Genomic DNA, 23,605 nt, shown 5'->3' on the forward strand with positions numbered 1-23,605 from the left:
TACAAAGTAGGCAGCTTAAACACAGCTCCAAGAGTTTTGCTACTGAAAGCAGGCTCGCTCTCTAAGGACTAGATGGTATTTCAATCCCAACAGCCCATTCAGTGAAAATGCCACAGTCAGGATGTCATGAAACGCAGAGTTCCTTCCAAACTTTGCTGGGGTTTAATCAAACTTACTTGTCTAGCTGCAAGGCAGTGGAGACATTTACCCCAGCAGCTGATGTTTTCAGTTCTGCATCAAGTGGAGTGCAGCCACTTATAAAAAGACAAGGAAAAAGAAAAGAAAAACTTGTGACCACAAGGGACTCTCCCAAATATTCCCACTGCTGTCCCAGAGCATGGAAAAGCGAGTCTGCTATTGCACACAGGTCTGACTGACTATTTGCATTTTTAATAATTCAAGAGTTTAATTAGTATCATGGCCTTAATCAGAGGCTGAAAATACAGCTGAAGTCATCAGAGCTTAATTAGTTTTCAAAAAGAATTCTGCAGTCTGAAAATGTCTCTACTAACATGAAGGTGTCTCCTTAGTTTGATGCTTTGGGGCTCAGATGAGCTTCTACCTGTTGCTTCTATACCAGCACACCTCAAAATCACCAAACAATATTGAGTCAAATCCCTGTTTATCCCTACAGCTTTATTGCACTGGACTCAAAGTAACTGACTGGATTGAAGAGAGTATCTTAATGTGGGTATATCCCACAAGCTGCATGGGAATTTCCCCTCTAGAGGAAATCTAACATTCTTAGAACATCAACAAATATCACTGAATCTTCAGTCAAGTCAGCAGGGACACAGTGCTGAGGGAAATAACAATGCATGGTCAGAAGAATCACCATTTAGTACTGGGACTGCAGAAGCTGCTCTGTGTGGGAGCAAACATTGGTCTCTTGCAGCCCAAGATGGGTGGCGAAACACAGGAGGTTTGGTGCTTCTTCCTTTCTCGAGTGCAAGGGATGGATGTGGTCTCAAGGGGAATTATCACCAATTTCAGCTGAGGGAATCTCAAGCCCTGGCAACAGCCATCCATTTACTCACTGGACAGATTGATAGCATTGTACAGGACATCCTGGAGGAACTTTTTCAAACAATATGTGATTTAATGGTGGGATTCATCATCACCCAATGCTGTGGAGGCCAAATATATAAACAGGTTCAAAAATGGATTAGCAAAATTCATGGAAGATAGGTCAATCACAGACAATTAAATATGGTAATCCGGATGCAACTTCCAGTTCAGGAAGTTAGTTGGTCTAATGCCCTTCCACCTCTGATTTACTTGTAAAAAGGAAGCCAGAATAATTCTCCCCATGCCAAAACTGTCCCTTGGCTCCAAGCATTAGCTAGAATCACAATAAATTCTTCTTTTTGGCAGGGGGAGAGAGATACATTTTCTTTCAGTAATGGTATTACAACATGCTATTTATTTCCCTCTGCAGCTCCTGAACCTCCCTGTAACCTCCCATCTCCGTGTCCCCTCAGGAATAGCACAAATAAATTAGCGAAACCTGCTGGAAGGTGATAGCAATCACAAATACCACTAAATTCCATCTAGTGAGGAATTAGGAATCCAATCACTTATGTACATAGGAAAGGTCTGACCGGATCATACTGAGAAAACGTTGTCTTTGAGAGTACTGGACCAGAGGAAGATGCTGGAAACTCTAGATAGAAAAACTTAAGTTGGTTTGTCCACAAGGAAAGTTTGTTGTAACCCCAGGATAGTTACTGTTGGATTTATTTCCTGACACATGTCTGTGCAGTATATAAAAGATACACATAGTATATTTCATACTGCAGTGTTATGTATCCCCATCCCCTTTGAATCCTGCTGAACTCTTGCAAACTCTTGACCCAAAGAGCAGCTTATGGCATGGGTTATCTGCTCTCTGCTCCCTTTTCTTACCTGCTGCAAGCATTTCTGTCCATTGTCTGGTTTTGAAGGTGTTTAGGGGTTTTGCTGTTGAGCAGAGGACAAGATGACAAATGAGCTAACACATAGCAATGGAATGTGAGTCTCAGCTATTTTTAATTAAGAAGCGATGACAGCTGACTAAATTCCCTGACACCGCAGTTAAAGGCTCCCTGACCCAGACATTATTGGACACACTCCTAAGACCAATATATATTGGTCCCGACGGTGCTTCTATTATTGTCCCCGCCGTCTCGACAGATGCAGGACTAACAAAATCTATGTCTATTATCAGCATGCAAATAGCAAGATAAACGTGTGAATGCTTATGAGCAGGAGGAGGCAGCAGGTGAGAGGAGGACAATGAAGGTCATTTTCAAGGAAGTGTTGAAAGTGCCAACGTTTGGTTCCAATAAATGTTCAAAAGGTTTGGACAAATTTAACTGCCATTTTCATTTTCGGTTGGTTAAACCAATGAGAGACTGACCATGAGAGAGGCAGAGAGACAGAAAGAACATTTCCTGCTGTAAGGCAGATGAAAGATAAGAGGCAAAGCAGTATGGTGACTTGGACTGGCTTTTCTCAGCCCACAGATCACAGGGAGGGCTTAACCGAGAAATCTTTTCTTCTAATTCCCAAACCAGAGAGCCCAGCAACATGACAAAGTGATCTGGATTTTGAAGGATAAGGATTCACCTGGTTTCATATAAGGACTCTTTAGCAGAGATGAAAATACAATCAAGGTGTCCAGCTCCCCCTGTCTCAGACTGGCAAGAAACTGACCGTTTCAACAACAGACTGTCTTGGAAAGATGTCAAGAGGAAGATACCAAGCACAAAAAGACAATACAAAATTCATTCTAAGGGCTGGCACAGCAACAAACCGAGCATCAGAGCCCTTTACCTTCAGCTCACTAGTTGGTTTTAGTTGGATGGACAAAGAAAAGATTCCCTTCAAAGGATCATGGAGAAAAGGGGTGAACCGGCAAAGTCACACAAAAATGCGGCAAAGTCACACAAATCACGTACAAACTTGGCATGAGCGAGACAAATACATTAAGGAACATCACCAGGAACTTTCCAGCATGGTTGCAGGGTGGGAGGGGGAAAGAGTTGCTTTCTGCTGTTGCTAAGACAGTTCCCCCACCCTTGCTCTCTCCCAGCCCAATCCACAGGCTTTCTCCTCTCATTGGCTCACCAGCCGCATCGAATGATCATGACAGGTTTTCCTCCTCCCCGCACTATTGGCTTCTGCCTATGGCCTATTATCAGGGGAGAGCAAATCAGACATATAATCAATAGTTTGCGAGAAGGAACGGGGCTGCGCAATGCTACATTTGCATTAAATCTCTTGCTGCCTATGTCTGCATTCAGATAAGCAGGGATTAGCCGCACTGGCCATGCTCACAGAGGTGAGCGTAGATGGCAGACGGATAGCAAAGCAGCACTGCAGTGAGCTCTCAGTGAAAAGCAGACGCTGCACGTTCTACTCCTGAACTTCAGGCCAGCCTCTACCTAGTGAGAAGCTCAGACCCTGACCTTGCAGGCAAACAGGCACGATTCAAGGGCCATCAGCATCCTGCCCAAGCACTGATCTAGATGCACAGAGCAAACTTCCCTTCTGGTAACCTGCCTGAACCAGTGTCCCCAGCTAAGGTACTCATTAGGGCATAAAGAAAACAGCAGGGGGGAAATCTTCTTTCCTGCAGTACCTGAAGTGATGCCCTCTCCAGCAAGCTTAGAAAATTGTATGGTCTGAAGGTGTCTGGAGGTTCTTCTAGGGCAGGCAGAGAACATGGAAGCACTCCACAAGGCCAGAGAAAGTTTCCCTGGCTTGAATCAGGATGGCCAATGACAGTCAGCTACCACAACAGTGCTGATTAGTCACTGACAGCCTTCAGAAACTAGGAATAGCAGTTCCTTCATCTTGTGCATCCCTGACAGCCTGGTTCTTCCCGCCCCACCAAAACCCCTTTATTGGGCAGTGAAATACAGCAGCAGTGGCACAGCTCCCAGGTCCTACCACAGACCAGGTCAAGTCCTGGAGCCAGACAAAGCAAAGAGGCAGATGATTTGGAATATGTTTCCAACTACAAGAAAAATGGGCTTGTGTTGACACCGTGCACCAATGAAACACCAATGCAAAACAACTAGCTGTTGCCAATAGCTTCAAAATAAACTGCGAAATAGAACTTACTTATCAGTGGTGGGGACCTCAGACACCAAGGCACCAAGTGCATGACCAAGAGCGAGTAACTACTGAGCTGGCCTCAGGCCTTAAAGCTTTGCAGTTCAACTTGCCCAAGTAAAGCAGCTTATGAAATAACCCCAGGAACATTGGGACACTGGTGAAATAGCAGTCCTTTGGCTATTTTCTTTCACCACACAGGTGAGTCAGCATCCGGACAACGGAAGAAAAACTGGTGTTTCCTTTTCTGTTCAGGACTGCAAGTGACTGGCAGCAGAAGGAACTCAGTCCAGTTTCTAGCCTGTTCCTAACAGACATGTATACAGACTACAAGAGGTCAGTGAACCCAGCAAAGCCATCCACTGCGGTTCAATGCACATACACTGGATGTTTGCTCTCCCTAAATACTACATCTTCCTAGCCTGGACAGTCCACTTGCTTGCTGTCCTTTACATTATACAGAAGCTCAGTTAGGAAGAGTTGTAACTTAAACTGTTGTGAAATAATACAATTCTGAGGCAAAACACATGGAAATTTTTAATGGAAATTTCCACAGCCAAATCTATTTGTTTATTTCAGGGATGGGGGTGGTTGGACACAAAACATTGGGTCAGTTAAAAAAAAATCCTAAGTGTCTGACCTGAATAAATCCAGTTTTATAAAATCCACGGGGACAGTTTCTTCAATATAAGATGGAACTTCAAATTAAAAGGAGGGAAGAGAAGAAAAGAGCACGCATAAAAATCAGGTTCAAATTCCTGCTTGGCCTCACTCAGTAAGGACTCTGAAGTAGGTCTACAGTTACTTAAACGGCTTCAAATATTTTGGGATCTCTCTCCAGTTCATATGATCTAAGTTTCATCCTGAGGCAGAACAGGAAGAATGTTTTGAGCTCTCAAAAACGTTCATGACTTCGGACAAATACATTAGACCCAGCTTCCAAATAAATCTGTTCTCTTTTTGATCTTATGTAATAGTCTAGATGTCTGTTTTGATTCCTCCCAATTGTGCACTCAAAGTGGTACAGAGCTCCATGAAAGAAAATTAATGCACTGGAAGGAAACCTGCACTTTTTTTTCTATCTCTAAACCATGTGCCTCTTTCCCAGTTGCCTTTACAGAGAAGAAAAGCATGAAATTTAGCAACAACCAAGATGATGAAAATGAACTCAAATAAGAACTCCTATCATGAGTCAAGCCTGCTTCAGCCACTCAAGAAAATAGAGCTTATGAACGAAGCCTTTTTAATCAATAAAAGCCTTTTAAATAAAATGAAAGCTCTTTCAGATGAAATCAAGAAGCAACCTACAATGGAAAAGATTCAGTCCCTGATGGCCTGGGATCATACTTGTTTTCTCCTTAGTCTTAGTGCCTACACAAGAACATTTCTCTGGGCCTATTAGATTTGCTGTAGATGGAAAAATAATTAGATTCTTACCATGAACATGTAGGAAATATCCAACGGAAAGGCAGAGCTGGTATGTAATAACTTATGCTGCTATGACTAGCACAGTGGTCAGTTCACTTTTGACTGCTCGCTTCACCACCTGGGGAGGAAGGTGTGCTGGCAATACGCTCAGTCCTGAATGACCACGTTGTACCTGTCCTCAGCAGGAAAGGCAATGAGTGTGTGCACTTTGTCACCTCTGACACTCAGCAGGCACAACCTGGGAAAACAAGAAGGAGAAATACATGCATATAATGAATAATATGATGAATGACCTGATAGGAAACCCGAAGCCCAAGCAGAGGAAAAATTGTGTCCATAGCTCTGTTTCCCCATCCTGATTCTGCTTATCATGAGGTATCTGCTTCTGGTCAAGGGCTTGGACCTCAGGGCTGCCGTTCACCACCTGTCTGGCATAGCTAATGAAGAATGAAGGAGCCAAGGAGATGAAAGAGCCAAGAAACCTGAGAGCTACTCCTGAGCCAACAGCCTGTGTTCCCAGATTTCCAATTTGAAAGATTTTCATCATTCCTAATGTATTTCTTTTCACATTTGTCTTGCCTTAAAAACTATTGAAACGTCAATTGTCTTGTTAGTTTTTGTTACAGAGTTGAAGCTATTTTCATTATGCATTTCAGAATGTTTCATGAGAAGAAATCCGAGGATACAGCCATCTTTACTTAGCATATTGTATAATTGTCCATGAAAGGGCTTGATTTCTGCCTATCTGCTTCTGGTTTGTTTCCCAGCTCCACTTCACTAATATAACTTCTCAAGAAGTTCATATCATTAATAAAGCCAAACCACATGAATACTTCTCATAACTGCTCTATGTCTGCGATGCCAAAGGCTAGTAAAAGGTCTTCAAACTTCAATTTCATCTTTAAATAGTTCTGTGCAAGGTAACCTAATGTTACTAGTCCCATTTAGCTATTAAACAGAGGCACAGAAGAGTGCTAAGAATTGTCCCAGGCCATAAAATAAGTAGAAAAGGACAACCAAACCCTGTGTTCTTGATCCACAGCCTCTTTTTCTGTCCCAGTGGACAGCATTCTTTCCTATGATTACTAAAAATATTGGGGTCTTATGTGAAATAGACCGAGATACTAATTTTTGAGGTGAAATGACCAATCCAGCATGGGAAATCATGTAAGTGAATAAAATACTCTCAACTTCCTGAACTCTTGTACAATAAACAGCTTAACAACTTGTTTCCCACAGAGACACCTGTATTTTAGTAGCAGATAAGAAATGACACACGTATATATGCAGCCGTATGTTCTTTTTTTCTAGCTGTACACACATATCTATCCATATATGCACCAACGTAAGACACATGCATATATATGTATAGATCAAAGTTATTAAAATTAGAAGGATCTTTGATGTGGGACTTGCTATGGTCTGGAAAAATGCTAATTGCACCATAGCACAGCTGTGGGAATGAACTGCCTGCTCTGCACAGCACTTAAGGCACGTAAAATGCAAAGACCTATGTGGAGGAGAGCACAGAGCCAAGATGTTTCCCACCCATCACACCTATCACCTGCTCATGAAAATGAACTTCCCTCTGGTTAAACCTTGACCCCCTTTCCTGAGCATGAGCCACCCCACAATACTCACTCAGCATCACCACAACCCCTGCCCACCCAACAATTACAGCTTATGTAATTGAAGTGCAGACATATCTACATAAGCCGGGATGAGATGGCTGGATGCCTTTGGTACTAACGCCAGTGCCCTTATGAAAGCTGACTCTTAAAGCAAAACAAGTGAAAGAAAATAAGTAAACTAACAAGTTTCTGGGCTCATTTGTTTAGAATGACAGATCCACAAACACATTTCTTTTTTCAAGCAGCTTTTTATAACCCATAACCCAAAATAAGCCCTGACCCAGCTGCGGTGCCATGTTAAACAGTAATTACTCTATATAAGGCTGACCAAATGGGAATATTTGTGGGCCAGTGGAATGAAATTATTTTAGGACTTACACAAACTTTTGCTGGGAGTGGTGAGACTAGCTGTGGGTAATGTGGCATACCTAAGAAACAAGTGGACACAGGAGGGGCTTTTTTCTTCCTCTTCCAAGCCTCCATGAAAACTCACTAGGTGACATTAAACGACTTTGCCAAATTTCTTCTCAAAGGAGAAAAAAATAAAGAAGCAGAAGTGAGATTTGTTTGACCTTCTGTAAAAGAGGCTTCTTTATGTCACTGTACACATTTTGAGGTTCTCCCTCACACCAACATTCCTCAATTTGGCTACCCGTCATGCCTACTAAGCTATACCCAAATATATGGCAGAGCATAAGTAAGCAAAGGTGCAAAGCAAGACCCTTGTAATATTTCATTATACTTACCTACCACTGAGGTTGCTTTACCACGAGCTACTGTGCAATACGAGCCACTGAAATGTCCATCATTAGGCATGTTCCTGGCTAGGACTGCCACAAATACCTCTATTCCAGGCCAGCCCACATGCTACACAGATGTTTTCTTGCCATCTCGCTGCCACAAAGCCAAACCCTTCATGGAGACTGGCCTCATAGAAAGTTGGATCTATTTGCTTGACCTTTGCTTGGAAAGATGTTAAACTACGTCAGTACACATTGCAGAGTCATTTTTCATCCTGTCCTAAGGATGCACCCGTGCTTCTGATCTTTTGGGATAGTCAGTTCGTCTTTTCAAAGCGCCTGATTTTGAAGCAAGTGGGGCAGCACAGCCTGCAGAGAAAGGAAGAGAAGTCCTGTAACCTGGGGCATGTCCTGCCTTGTAGGAGGGTGAGGATCTCTGTGGGAAATCCTAGGAGAAGAGGCTGACAGAGCTCTCAGGGTGGCAATGCTCAGTTCAAAAAACCTGCAAAAATTAGTGGCATGCCATTCTGGTGCAAGCGGCACTGTTCCAGCTTCCAAAATATCCCTCCTCCTTATGTCACGGTAAAACAGAGCAGAAATGGAAAGTGGTTTAGCAAGCAGGAACATTGGAATTCAAAATAGAATAAGAGAGGATTAAAGCAAATATCCAGACTGTTCTAACCTGTGTTTACAGCCCAAATACTGTACCAATTCCTGTTATTTTCAGGGGTTTCTTCCTGTGTTGTAACATTCTCTCTGGGCTTAAACTTGGCCCATGCAACATCTGACTCATCTGACTAAGTTCCTGGGCATGTGTTGCAGGTTTTGCAGATGCTTATCACTAACAACCCATCCTCCAGCCTCAGAGCCCAGTGCAGCACATTACACATGGGCTTTTGCTGGAGGGGTAGGAAGAAAATGACAGCATCTGCCTAACACTAAATTTTCATCTTTAATTAAGGACTTCAAAAAAAAAAAGTCCATTTTCTGAGCAGGATGGTGGGTGGAAAATAAAGATACTTTTTAATGATCTCAGTGAAACTCAAGTCCATTTGCTCGTTAATATGCATCTTTGCACCCAGGAATTTCAAGTTAAAAATTCGTTGCTATGGAATTCATGTTATCTGCAGCACCAAGCGCTGACAATGGCCAAACTAATCCCGGGTAGGACTCCTCTGCTTTCACTGATGTAAAACAGATTCACTGTTTTCAGGTTTGCTTTTCATTTCACCTGACTTTCTGCATTCCAGAAGATAACTTCTTTTTGTGCCTGTCTCTGATTAGTTCTTTGAATTACCTCCACATTACATGATTATTCAACACTGAGTCCACCCTGCCGGTCTTCATTCTCCTTCAGTGCCTCACACAGTGCCAGTGCCACAGGAATGCCTTTAAAGTTACAGTGTTAAATTCACAGGTGAGATCAATTGTAGCTGCAACAGATCAAAAGATGTAGCAGGAGGTAATTGAAAGAATAGAAGTTCACAGAATAGAAAGAGAGGAAGAAAGAAATAAGATAACCATGCAAATGCAATGGGCTTGTGTAATAAAGTGTAGCCTTATAGTACCTTGGTACAAATATTGTACAAATATAGCAACAGTTTATAAGAGCTTCTGAGCTCTTAATTATCAGTTCAATTCACAATTCTTAAGGTCCTTCTTATAGAAAGGAGCAAAAAGCTAATTGCTTCCGTTGATGCTGAACATCTCACCTATAAACAGCTCCTCCTTAGGCTGTTTGCCAGTGGGAAGGAGCAACCCAGTTTCTGCTGTGTGGTTCACAGAAGGGACTTCACCAGTGTTAGTAGATCCTGAAAGAGAAGGAAATTCACACTCACTAGTGGAATTAGACGTGATGTCTGCATTTTACTGAGTCATTGCTTGCTGGAGAGCCCAGCTCCATTCACATGCTGACAGTCTGCTATATGCCTAATTAGCGAGTCAATCTAAGCCTGAAGAATTGAGGTATTTCGGTACATTGGTAAGCGCATGAGAGTCCAGCTGACAGCAGTGGACATGCCTGTCAGTACAAGTTGATCAAGAGCCAGACCCTCTCACCTGACATCAGAGTGGGCTGCGTTACTTCTCCAGTGTTTGTCTGCTGAAATCAGCAGAGTTACAGGTAGGGAGCTCAAGGTACTTGTTGACCTTTAGGCATATACCTTACCTGTAGAGAAGCAGAGCTTCCTAATGCAGAAGATGCGAGCCCTCAACTCTAGACTCTACTATGAGGAGAGCCAGGCTCCTACCATGGAAGCCCCAATCCACTCTCTCGATGCTCCACTGGCTAAGGACAGCTCCACAGTCAACATTTCTACTTCCACTGGCTAAGACTGGCCTCACCTGAGTATCATATCCTCAGTCTTTTCTTCTTTAGATAAATATGAATCTGCAACCTTCCTTTAAACACAACCAAGGTAAGCATGACAGGAATTACAAGGCAATTAAAGAGAACTATGGAAAACAAATATACATACCCTTTATTTGATTGGGCTGCTTTAAATCGCAATGCTGTGATTTATTCCTTCTCTCTCAATCTGTCATCAACACTCAGCTACACGGGAGAAAACAAATTGAAATTAAACTCAAACGTTATGTCTAGTTCATTACTAACACCTTCTAAACAGTGCTGAACCTCTTACATAGACACTTTGTGCCATAACCCCAAACTATAGAGCCAATAAACCCCCAACAACTGATAGCAGTTACAGACCTGGGCTATATTCTGAATTAAAATATAAGAAACAGTTGACAGAAATAGAAGAAATAAAAAATAAATAGTTGTTGGAAAGTTACTTAACTTCCCACAATGCCCAAAATGGTCATTGCAGTCTAAATGCATGTGTGTGACAGATGGCTGCTCCTGCAGTACAAGTTACACACCACCTTTGTACAAATACTGTATTATACAAACATTCATCAGTTAATTTCTACAATATCTATGTCAGGTAGGATCATTAACACTGCCCCTAATCTTACTGATAAGAAGGTTGAGACAGAAGGGTGGAGAGGATGTTTAAAGTGAATAAGTAACAATGAGAACTCCGAAGCATCCTCCCATCTCTGAGCCCATGTAGGGTTGTTTTGCATGAAAATCAATATAAATCTGTGGCACAGGCTGACACAATGCCAACTGGAGTTTGAAGACTTAAGAAAAAAAACGAACAACGGATGTCAGCTCGCACCCTAAGTTTACAGCTAACAAAGCATTAATGTTACACTAAAAATGTGGCTTAGCTTAAGTATCCATTTTTAACTATCAACCAAAGTGAAAACATTAATTCACCCAAATCAATGTTCCCTAAACAATAATTTTCCTCCAGAACATTTCTTCTTTTTCAACATAAACTCTTATCTAACATAACCCATTTAAAGTATTAGATCTGCAGAGTTCAGCAATTAGCTCTGGAAATTGTTTTCCTTGAGTGTATGGAAGGTTACATTACACGGTGAAATATAAAGTGTACGCTACAGTGAATGAAAACCTCTTTTTGAACGATTATTATCTTTCAAAAAGGCTGGGATAAGGGCCAGATTACCAAAAAGAATTCAAGCCAGCTATTAAAGTTCGACTTGTACATCCGAAGTCCCCTGTTATTTCATGCAAGTATCCACTTTCAGTGCATCTTTGGGGGTTTTCAAATGTCATTGTTTATACGTAATACCCACAGACTGTGTTTTCCTGAAAACATGGCAGGAAAAATCCAATCTGAGGAATAAACAAGCAAGCAAATAGGGAAATGGGTGTAAAGAAAAGCACACAAAGGAGAAAGGGACAGTATATAAACCAGGCAAATGAAGGCAGGAGATGACACTGAGGGTACTTCAGGTGTTACTGAAAGTGAGGACAAGGATGGAGAGGCTACACCTCATCTGTCCCCTTATCTAGAAAAAACCCCTGAGAGACACAGATATTTGTGGAAAAGCAGTATTTCACATGTAGGTTGTAAGAGACTGCTGGGAGTCACCTCAGCCATTCTTATACTCAAAACATGGCAAACATCAAAACTAAATCTATTAACAGAAGATTTGTCTTCAAGTTGCTTCATTCAGCTCTTCCTCTCAATCAGGTGGTTCATACGAGATGTCCACCATGACACCCTCTTTGTGGACCTCCCCACAAATCCTGACCCAGAAGCTCCTCAACATCCACTGCTACTCCTCTGTACAAAACACAACCCTGGTTTTCCATGTACATCTTAGTCTCAAAGAGGTGCATCCATCTATCCATCACAACAATGCAGTCAAGGGAACTACTCCACCATGCCTGCCATTCTAGCAAACCTTGATTAAAGCCCTTAGTGCTATGGTACTAATTAAAGTACTGTTACATACACTAGGTGAAGCAAAGCACACAGATACACAGAGGGCAAATTACTCAGCATCAAGTGTCAGTGACAGAGCTGTGAAGACAATATAGGAACCCAAACTCCTCATCTTACATGTTACCTTTAGCCTAAACAGCCTTTGATGATGCCCTAATGAGGGCAAAATGAGAAGAAAAGCTTCTCGTGGAGAACAGTCACATGGAGCCAGATGCTCAGCAGATAAAAATGCACTACTTTCAACGCAGCTATGCCAATTTACATCAGTTGATGATGTGACCTATATAATGAAAACTAGCTTGAAGCAGCTAAGGAATATAACCTTGATTTATTCCAAATACATTATATTTAACACTGTCACTTATCTTTTACATGCCAACATACAAGCTCAGGAGACAGACACATTTCTGTACTCTCAGCTGGGAATCATATTCTTGCAACACTCCTAGATGATGCACATACTGTCTCTATTTGTGTTCACCCTTTCAGATGGCATGGTGCCCGTGAAACAAGCTGATTAGCACTTGCCCTGGGCTATCAAGGCAAGGCAATGGTATGTTTAGATCAGCAAACTGCATAACAATATAAATGTCATCTATTCTACAAGGAGCTTTGGCAGTATTTGCATCTTGTGCTTCATTACATGTATGTGCCAAAAAGAAACTCAAAGACTTGAAGAAGAAAGACAGGCATGGGATTCGCCAGCCCTCCCGGTTGCCAAAACATGCCGTATAGCAGTGGGTGCCTCGTTATAATCCCCAGGGAGCATCTACCGGGTGTCAGATTGTATGTAACGCGAACACCACTGGTACATATATACATATATATACAGCCTTTTTTGTTCAGCCAGGCTCATAAGCAGAAAAGGAACCACAAACAGCGTGTCTGGCACAGTTCAAGACATGATCTGTACACTTGCCCAGAAAGGATGGCATGCAGCCTAAACAGAATAGCCCTGGGTGGTCAGTAGCTGGTTGTGCAACATCTTTGCTGGCGGGGCAAGCTGTAGCAATACCTAGCAGATACAATGGATAATGGGCTAAGGACACCGAGTTTAGGACACTAGCTGGAGTGCAAGCCAGGCCTCTAATGGCCTGGCACTCATTAGCATTTGATTGTTGCTGGAGACCTATATGACATGAAATGATGGTCTCGTTCCAATTCCTGGTGAGCAAATGTCAGCACCATTATCACAGTAAGCATCCATCTTAGTGGTCTTCCCAAAGAAGCCAAGGACTGAATTGGAAGAAAGGCTGATCTATGTCTCATTGTCAGTGGAGGGGACTTCCCAGGACAGAGCTGGGGCAAACTAGCAGGGTTCAGAATTGTTGCCTGTACAAGCCTTACTTAATTCTTCAGCAGATGGGAGAGGATACAGAAAAAGTAGATACAGTGTAGGAAAGATGCACCAAAAGGAAGAGAATGATGTCAAACAAAGGTAGGAAAGACAACTCTGCAGAACAACAGAAAAACAGCATGGCATGACTTGCCAAGTGGGTAGCAGAGTAACACACCCAGAGCATGAGAAACAGAAACTTCATTGTAAATACATAACTAAAGAGGACACGAGCAAATTCAATGAACGTTTACTGAATTTCACAGGTCTTTGTAGTTTACTTTCTGTTCCCACACTAGAAACCAATAGCAGTGTTAAAGGTAAATCCCTCAACTTTTCTGTACCAATTAATCCAACAGCCTGAGGCAGAGCTCTTAGCACTCTGCAGCCTTCCAACAGTCTCTTCCTACAGCAAATCCAAGAGCTTTCTGCACACTTTGTAGAAATTCACAACCAAGTGCTTTATCCTGACTACTTACTAATGATTATTATTCACTTTATCAAAGTTTTACTTTCATGACAAACATACAAACCACTTGAACCATGTTCCAAACGCTGTTTATAAGTGAGGCTTCCTTCTCTGAGATACTCCTTCATTGTTCTATATAACCTCATTGCATTTCTATTTCATTATTCTTTGGTCAATACTAGAACCATAGCACAGGCAGTAAGGCTACAGAGTGACTCTTCTAAGGAGATAATGCAAAGTGCCACTTAGCATTACATTTCTGTTTGGAAATGGAAGGGTTTTATTCTTAGTTATGCACACAAAAATCAGAAAAGATATTTGTTACTTCTACTATTGAAGTGAAGCCCTTAACTTATGAGAATCCTTAGTCATGCCCTTCTGCTATTGCACATTCCTCATAAATTCATATTTACAACACTTTAACAACTTCTTTTCTTTCTGAAAGCAGAAATCACTCTGAAATACTTTTGTTTGATTAGCACTATCCAGATGCATTAAACTGCTATTACATAAGGGGATTTGTACTTTCTACTAAAGTTTTCAGGAGAGAGATATTTAAAAGATTATGAAATATGGTTGTGGGGAGAAAAAAAAGAATGTTGGAACATATCCATCAATATTTCAGTATAAATTGTAGAAGCACCAGAATTACATGGTGCAATTATCTTGCAGAATGTATAGCTCCTAGCACTGATCTTTCTGTTTTAACAGGAAAAAAATGGTTTAATAGTTAGTAAATGAATGTTAAGATGCTGAGGAAAATTCTGTCCTAATTGAATAATGAAACTAATGCACCTTGTGCATTTGTTTAAAAAGTATCTGCTACTTGGTCTGTATCAAGCGTAAGTGGCCTTTTATGTGATATACTGCCAACACTAACCTTCCTACAAGGTCCAATTCTTTCTGACTCTTGACCAAAGATCACATTTGGACTCTCACAGCCAGCAGTGCCATAGTGTGTATGAAGTCTTTAACAAAGCCAGTGGTCCTTAAGATGAGCTTGACAACTGGAGCCTGGCTCCAAGAAAGCATTATGTAAAAAGACTCGGATTTCTCTCAAGGGTTTTGTTTTTTTAAAGGAAAAACAATGACACACAATTCTGTTAATATGTCACAGAGTCAGTAAGTTTTCTTTGGTTTTTTCTCCCCTTATATCCAGCCTTTTCAGTTGCCTATGCATTGATCTACCGATTTTCCAAAGTGTTTGAGGAATCAGCCTGGGTTTGTTCGCATACCATGTCAATATGAGGTCCATTTATGGCATGTATATTTAAGATGATAAACAGGGCAGGTTTTGCAATGGTAATGTGGGACATATGAAGAGCCCAAACAAAGAATCCCATTGACATAGCTGTGTTTTGGATCAGGCCCACTGTGAATTTGAAGATGGAATAAGAAGCAGGATGGCTATTCCCTTCCAGTAAATATGCAAAGTTCTCTTCTCACATACAATGGCAACAGTTTTACACTGATGTAGATCATGGTCCATGGATAATCAGCCCACTATTCACTTCCCCAGCTTTGCGGAAGCGTAATCAGGAAAGCATTATGAAGAAAAACCTGCCCTGCAGGGATAGACTTGCTTTAATAATGTTTATGACTTGTCCATATTGTAGTTATGTCTGGAAGTTGATTTCTTGGGTTTTCCCACCCTTCCCCCACTCTCAGCCCCCAAGACAATTTGCAAGCTGAATCCTCCATTGGGATAAATGGGGGGAACACCAGTGACTGATAGACAGCACTCTCCTCTCTATATGCTCGAGACCACATCCAGAAATAACGCTTGGTTTTATCTAAAACACAGGTCAAAGCTCACCTTTTCTTGAAGTAACTGGTCAAAAACCAAGCCCACGCTTCACAAATTAACAGGTTTGGACTGAAAGTGCAGCACTTACTCTGGCCAGCTGCTGGCCTCCTGTCATACTTGTCTTGAGAACAGTCCAGTTTGTTCATGCCACAAACAGCAATAATAGAAGAAAATGATTGAAGGCTTCCCCACTATCTGCCAGGCTCACCATTTTTAGTGAGCTTTACAAATGTGTCATCAATACTAGTTCTTTTAAAGCCATCAATCTTAGTCACCCAAATCCATCACAGGAAACAAATCCCAGAGACGAACCAATCTGCAGAGCAATTGCAGAAAGACAGGCTGTGAGCAAACCCGTGCAGCAATTTGCTTCGTCTAGGTACTCTCAGACACGTTCTGCAGGCAGAAATCTGCTGGGTTTGCTTTTGCTGTGTTATTCCTCTCTGATTTTACTGCTCGCTTCTGCAAAATCTGCCTCAAACCTCCCAATTTTTCAATGCTTTCAAAAGTCACCAAACATTGAAGCTCAATTCAGCTTCTGTGGCAGTTAAATTCAATGGCATTCAAAGGCATGCACTGAAATGAAATTTCCAGGGAAGAAGCTATACAGGAATTCATAGGTTATAGGAGTTTCTTGGGCTTTTTGTTACTGTTATTAAAGTGCTTTGACTCACACTGCTTTAAGCTATGAAAATTCCCAGGTACCGCTGATTTTATGGGTGCCTGTTCACTTAGATCCAAAGCTGACTGTATCCAGGGACGGCTGCAGTCATCACACACAAAACCTTTCAGACGCATCCCCTATCCAAAGTGCTACTGGTCTCACCTGGAATGAAAATGATCAACACAGCCCATTGTAACACAAACACCCCAAAATAAGACAAGGCCATCTTTACCATTTTTGGACCCAATCCATGCTGAAGCATGGAGCATGTTTGGGCTCCCCACATTCCAGGCTGCTCTGTGGCTCCTTCCAAGTCCCAGACCAGGTGCCTGCTTGCACATAACCACTGTGAAAAGCAGGCAAATCTGATCCTGAGAATGCACTGAACTGCACTGAGCATCACTGCAGAGGTCACAACCAAAATGAGAAAGATGGCTTTGTTCATGGCCTTGGGGCACTCCCTGACTTCTGCAAGGAGGTGGAGCAGTAGGAGTCACTTGCAATGGCTCTGATGACCTCTTCTTGACATCAAGTGCGTGCATGCAACCAAAGGCAGGTGGAGGGAAGCATCTATGGCTTGTGTGCCTCACAGCTGCACTGAACTTCAATCTTTGTTCTGTTTTATAACACTAAGGTTCTTCTAAAAGACATAAAATAAACAAGTCAGTCATGTTTTCACTCTCCTGTGTGCCACTCAGCACCCATATCTGCCTGCAAGAAAAGCCCCTGAAAGCCACAAGGTTTCATTTTTATTTACCTCTTTTATCTCTGCTTATTTTCTATGAAGGAAAGTAACCCAACCTTGGCTTAGTATAAACCTAGCCAGAAACAAAACCCCTCTTGAATTCCTCTTCATTATAAATGGATTGTCAATGTGTTAAATAAATCAGTGAAAATGGAAATCCAAAAATAAATAGCCATCCTGCTGTTGCTATGACAACTCAAATTTTTTACCTGGACAGAGATTTTCTGTTTCACAGTTAGTAATCACTGAAAAGGAGGGTCACGTTTTTTGAATCCTGGCACATTTCACCACCTCCCCCCAACAGAAAAAAGGGATTATTTTTGGTTACTTTTTAGCAAATGAGGGAAGATCAAAGAGAGGAGCTATTTCTCATTCCAGACAGGGGAGATGAGATACACATACCATTTACAACAACGTAGCTTAGAACATCTACTCAGCCCAGAAAGGGCAGAGAGCACAAAATATTACAGTAGGATTTCAAAGGCTTTAATGTGGCCCTGCTATGCAAAAAGCATGGCACATAGAGAATAAGATTAACATAGCTTAAAACCATATTTTGGCTCATGCTTTAAGGCAATTTTACTATGGTAAAAAGCAACAACACCTCAGAATGTCAGCAGGAACTTGTGCCATCGTTCATGCCAGTGAAATGTGTGTCTAAATGACCCAGTAGTTAAAGCTGCAAAGCTAATACACTGCTTAGTCCCTAAAATGGTAGAAATCAACGCAGTTCTCTCAAAGTCCATGGCTATAGAAGGAGTGAAAAACCAAAGCACTGAAGAATCAGGGCCACTGACTTCTGGGTTATCTCTGCCATCTGCATATGGGAAGAAACACTCTTGTCCTCTGGGATGGCAAATAGAGGGACATTCAGCAGAGAAGAGAAGCAAGAGCCACCAAGGAGACCCCGGGTGTCACAGAGCTTTGAGCTGGTATCACCTGGGAATCCCTGGCCAGCCTAGCAAAGTCACATAAAGGTCTTTGATTTCATTTTACTTGCCATAAATAGTCTATTTAGCACCTCCTTGTCTGGAGGCTGGTGGGTGGATTCACTGCTCAACAAGTCAGATCAGAGAACTCTAGGGGCTGGTACACATTCGCAAGTGAACCTTTCTTTCACCCCAAGAGGTGAGAAAAAAAGCCAAAAAGCTCTAAAAAGTCCAGAAATTCAAAATTCAATTAAAAAAAATACTATCTTTTTTGAAAATAGTGTCACTTTGGTATGTTTCCATTGGCCAATGTCTTTCGAAAATGTTTACAGTAAGAAGATGAGTTTGCAAAACAACATTGTCTTGACCAAAATATTTTCTTCAGCTTGAAACTTGGTAACTTGGTTCCAACAATATTTGGAATTGGGGGTAGGGAACAGGCAGCACAGAACCGAAGCCTCCATAAACCAGCACTGCCCACAGAAATACCTTTTGTCTTAACCTGCATTTAATGGAATTGATTAATCCCAATCAAAATCTAGCCTCATGGCAATAAAATGCTAAATACTCCTCAAATCAGACACAATATAGAATCATAGAATAGTTAGAATCATAGCATAGTTAAGGTTGGAAAGGACCTTAAGATCATCCAGTTCCAACCCCCCCAGGAGTAAATTGATGCATTCGCACCGAATCATACATGATATATCTGGCTATATTAGACATCTTCTCACATAGTTTTGTTACTAATGTCTGTTCCTGCTAGCCCAAGTGCGCATCCAGTTACTCTTATTTCATATAGAGATGTATACACACACATGCACACACACCGTGATTGTGAAAGTGCTCTAAACAAATATGGGTGTTTGCATCCTGACTTGCCCGTAAAGCAAAGCAGACTGTTCAAGCAGCAGCCGGTGAAAGCAAGCATTCAATTCTACTCAGAGGCTCGTTTTCCTCTAAATGGGCCTCTCAGCCTCAGTGACAACTCTTCGCTGCCTGAGAAAAAACACTGGAATCGAAAAAAAAAAAGAAAAAGAACCTATTTTCCAGTGCAAAGTAATCCCTGTTCCATTGCCATGGCACCAGACATCCGTCTCTTTCTTTCATTGACCAGACGAGGTCCTCCTCAGCCCCTAGCTTCTTTTACAGGGGAAAAAAAAAAGACATTTTTTTGTGTTCGTGCGTGTGTGTGTGTGTGCCTGAATTTGTTTCCTTGGTAGGAAAAGGAGTCATTAAAGTATTAGTTTAGGTTGATTGATTCTTCGGGGGCAGAAGAGGGTTCTGGGGCTTTGTAATCGCTGACATGATCTCAAAACAGAGGCTCTTCAACATGATACAATATTGAAGGAATAAAAGGAAGATGCAGCTTGCGCCTCGGAAAGGCAAACAGCACAGTTTACAGGCTGGAAGTCGAATCTTTCCCATAACTTTGTGATTTCTTTGAGTTACAGTGAATGAGAGTGAAATAAAGGAGCAGTACAATGTAATCTCTTTTTCTTTTAACTTCAGGCCAGTCCATACACAGGGTATGATTCTGAAATGCCCTCTACTGCAACAGCAGCTGAGAACCTGGCTGGAGATTGCAGCAAAATATAGAAAGAGAAGAAAAGCAGAAACCAATCAGTTTAAAACAAAAAAGACAAAGGAAAAATGCTCAAACGAGTGCTGAAATACATACAAATACTGCAGAGGTTACCAAAAACACCTTAGCTCTGCTTCCATGCTTTCAGATACCCTCCTATCCTCTCCTACTTCCCGAGCCAAGGAAAGTCAACTCATTTCCAGCTTCTCTGGATGAACAGAGTAGTGCAGAATTGCTGGGTCATGACTCAGCATCTGTTGCTTTCTTTCAGTAGATTATTGTATTGGGCAAGATTAAAAGATGTATCTGATTGCATCCCACTGGCTCGAGGAAGCTGCAATTCACCCTGTAAGTGGGAGATGTTGCGGGTGCTTGGCATGATTCAGCACCTTGGCAGGATCTGGCTCTTTGGTGGCAAGAAAACACTCATGCAACTGGATGTGCTGTGTGTGCTGACTTTTCTGTAAGGTAAAGAGAATCTGTGCTCACCGATTTTATAGGAAAAAACAAAAGAGAACTTCTCTCTCACACAGAAGGATACATCCTAGTCTGCAAATTTTGTGGCCTTTTATTAATGAATAATTCTGATTAACCATCCTGTGTGCTTTCCTTCCCTCAAACAAGTGTCCTGACAAGACAGATGGCTCAGAACCGCCTAATGCCACGGTTCACCTTTTTATTTCATAAGAAATCAATTTGCTGTGGCATCTGCAGGCCAATGCAGGAGGAAGCAGAGAAAGGGAGCAAATGTATATGCAGCGCACACACAGACTGCACTGCTGAGGGCGCACGCGCCGGCACACACACACCCAGCATTGATTCCCTGTGGCTCCTGCAGTCTGATCAATTTTGCATTCAGTGCAGACCTAGGGTGAATTTATTACTCCTCGGAAACTTTCTAGCAGAAAGGGAGATGGATCCATTATGGCAGAGCTCAGGGTTTGAGTCAGACACATCTCCTGCAGTCCCCCTGCAGCTTTTGACTCATCCCTTTCCCCAGTGCTTTCCCTGAAGGTAAGAGGGCACCTGATTTAAGACCAGCAAGTTCAACATCAAGGGTCACACGAATGTTACTGGCGTTATGGCATTTCCCAGAGGCACTATTTGGTATGAGGGCCCCATTATACTACACAGATTTCGATATGTAGATTGCAAGACACAGCAAGAGGAAGGGGAGAAGGAGAAACAGAGAGGTGAGTTGACTTAAACACACTAGTAGCATCACCAGCAACAAAACCGAGACACTCTGAGTCCGAACCATTTACCAATCTGCAGCCCATAACCAGTTCCTCCTACCCAAGAGGACTCTTTCCTTGGACACGTGGGACAAAGTTACCTTGCAATGTTCTGGGAGCTTTGGCATTTACATCCCTCAGAAATCATCTCCCACTGCAGTAAGGAAAATATGTCTCCCCCAGTTGACGCAACTGTGAAACTAAATTCTGCATGACACTTCCATGTCTGACAGGAGCAACAGAGAAAGCCAGAAGAAACCTTCTTCTGTTATAGGGCTCCATTTCAGGGTCTGGATTTCTAGGACTCTAGGAAATAGAGGATATTTTTTACTCTAGGAGAATCTGGGCTCATTTCATATGCAGCACTGGGTTCAACATCCACGTTCAATCTCTTTTGCCATGTGCAACCAGGAATTACAGTAAATTGAGGCCAGGAGGGATGGAAGAATAGAGAAGACTGTTCATCTCACTCTGCCTTGAAAAGATGAGCAACAGTAAGGGAATGCTGCTTCCTTAAGGTGGGGGGGCATGATGTGATCTCTCTTCACTTTTAGTTCTTCCTTTGAATTTAAACCCAGTTTGCAATTCAATACCTTCCTTAGAATATTTTGCTGCCTCCTTTAAAATGCCTGGGTAGAGGTTATGAACTCCAATGTGATTACTGCTGCAAAAAGGAAGAGCAAGATGGCAGATGTTAGACAATTAGCCAGGAACATGTTTGTAGCTCAATGACCTTTATGATTAGATGCAGTTTCTGGAAGATGAAGCTTGGATATGGATATAAAGCTGGCTGCTATATATGTCTGCTCTGAGCCAAACAAACCTACACCCAGAAAACTATTGCAATACTTCCAGTGCAGAAGTTTCAAACCTGACCCCCCGTTTCATTTCCTCACCCCACACAGTGATGGATTTGCTCTTCGATAGCATCCATGGCAGACAGACAGTGAATTGTTTTGCCTGTTGTCTACTCATGCTTCACACAACCCCTCCTGAGGATGCTCTAGGATTGGCTTTAAACCGCCTTCAACCCATCGTGATTTTGATCTAGACAAATATCATTTAAAGCACTACCAAATCAGAATGGCAGTGTTTCACACCTTGACTTCTTGTAGGCACAAACAATGACACCAGGTGCCAGACAGGGCAGAACCACTCTCCCTCACTGTCAGTCCTGCAAGACACACTAAAAATAGAGCCCCAACAAATATAGCTGAGCTGCATCCAGCCGCACACAGATACAACTGAGCCCCCTTATGCTGAGTGCAAATTAACACCAACAAATGAGTTACACCAGGGTGAATCCAATAGACAGAGAAATCACATTCTGCCGTACCATTCCATAAAGGTCTTTCACCAGGATAATGAAAATGATACCTCTGCGACCAGATTTGCCAAAGTCCTATTGTCTGAGCTACTCTGCAACACTTCCCTCCGTGGCCAATTCCACAGACTACCAGAAGAGGGGGATCACATACAGTACTGACCAAAAGGTGAGTTTTACCACCAGAATCAGTTCTCCTTTAACAGATTTTTTTATTAATTTAATTCTGCCCTTTCCCCTTCCAATTCCCACCGGTGACAGAAAAATAGTAAGGAAAAAAGCCCCTCCTTTCCATGAATCCCTGTGCCATATGAATAAAGCTGCAGTCAGTGAGGTAAAGGGATAACATGGAAATCTATTGTGGTTTTAGTAGTAAAAGTGTGGCTTTAAGTTAAACAACGTTAAATAACACAAATAAATATATAAACAAATATTTAGTTTCTGAGACAAAATAATAATGGAACAAAAAGGAATAATAATGGAAAATAATGGGCCTCTGAGCAGCTTTTACGGACCTGATTCAGGTTCTGCACGTAAAGGTGAAATGAAGTACTACAATGCCAACAAACAGAACCTGGCTTCAATAAGGTGGTGCAGAAATCAGACCTATTGACAATGTTGTTCATTTCTTGGAGGGAAAAGGCAATCAAGCACACAGAAGGAATTGTCCAAAACTTTACAAGTACTACCTGAAGTGGGAGAGAACTCAACCCCTGGGCTTGCCACACGAGCAGTGAAAATCTTAAGGTATACCATCAGAGCTGAAGAGAAATCTTAGAACTCAAGGAAAAACCTTGAACTGTAAAGCCATTAGTAGACAATGAAGAATTTATCAGCATCCCCTGCCCCAGGTTGCAGTCTCATGAGCCATTCTTGGAGTAATGGGTTGGCTGAAATGAGTTCTCATTCCCTCTCTGCTGCCCATCACCTGACCCTATGCCCATTTTCCTAACTGACATGCCAGGACACAGCCCTGCTTTTCCAAACATCCCCAAATGCTGGCTGCAGCAGCATACCCACAAGGCACTCCAATGCCCTAAAGGCACTCGAAGAACTGCAGTCATACTGACAGAGAAGACTCTCACTTTAGTTTACAGTGATTTATGGTTTTGATTTGAAGAGTGAGAATGCCTAATTTAGCAGATGCTGGCATGAGAGAGAAGTGCATCAGGCACCCAAATCCTGTAGGCTGTCACGCAAATCCCTGTCGTAGTCTGTAGCATTTTCCTCTTCTAGCAGGTTGATGCAATGCATTGCCATGCAGCAAACGAAGAAAACCTCTTTAGACG

The 23,605-nt window shown here is 42.1% G+C and overlaps 1 protein-coding gene across 4 annotated transcripts in view; it reads right to left on the bottom strand.

The window, feature by feature from the left end:
- Positions 1-10,453, bottom strand: part of LOC115616258 — an 88,748-nt gene extending 78,295 nt beyond the window's left edge. For 3 of the 4 annotated variants that reach the window (XR_003994253.1, XR_003994252.1, XR_003994250.1), the window contains exons 1-5: positions 10,375-10,453; positions 9,610-9,708; positions 7,904-8,266; positions 5,536-5,764; positions 177-254 (exon numbers count right to left, since the gene is read on the bottom strand). The gene's annotated coding sequence lies outside the window, so the exon portion shown is untranslated. The remainder of the gene's footprint in view (positions 1-176; positions 255-5,535; positions 5,765-7,903; positions 8,267-9,609; positions 9,709-10,374) is intronic. The other variant, XR_003994251.1, reaches the window with a different exon arrangement.
- Positions 10,454-23,605: the final 13,152 nt, after the last annotated feature.

This window comes from Strigops habroptila, chromosome 17, assembly GCF_004027225.2.
Source record: "Strigops habroptila isolate Jane chromosome 17, bStrHab1.2.pri, whole genome shotgun sequence".
Taxonomy (NCBI): Eukaryota; Metazoa; Chordata; class Aves; order Psittaciformes; family Psittacidae; genus Strigops; species Strigops habroptila.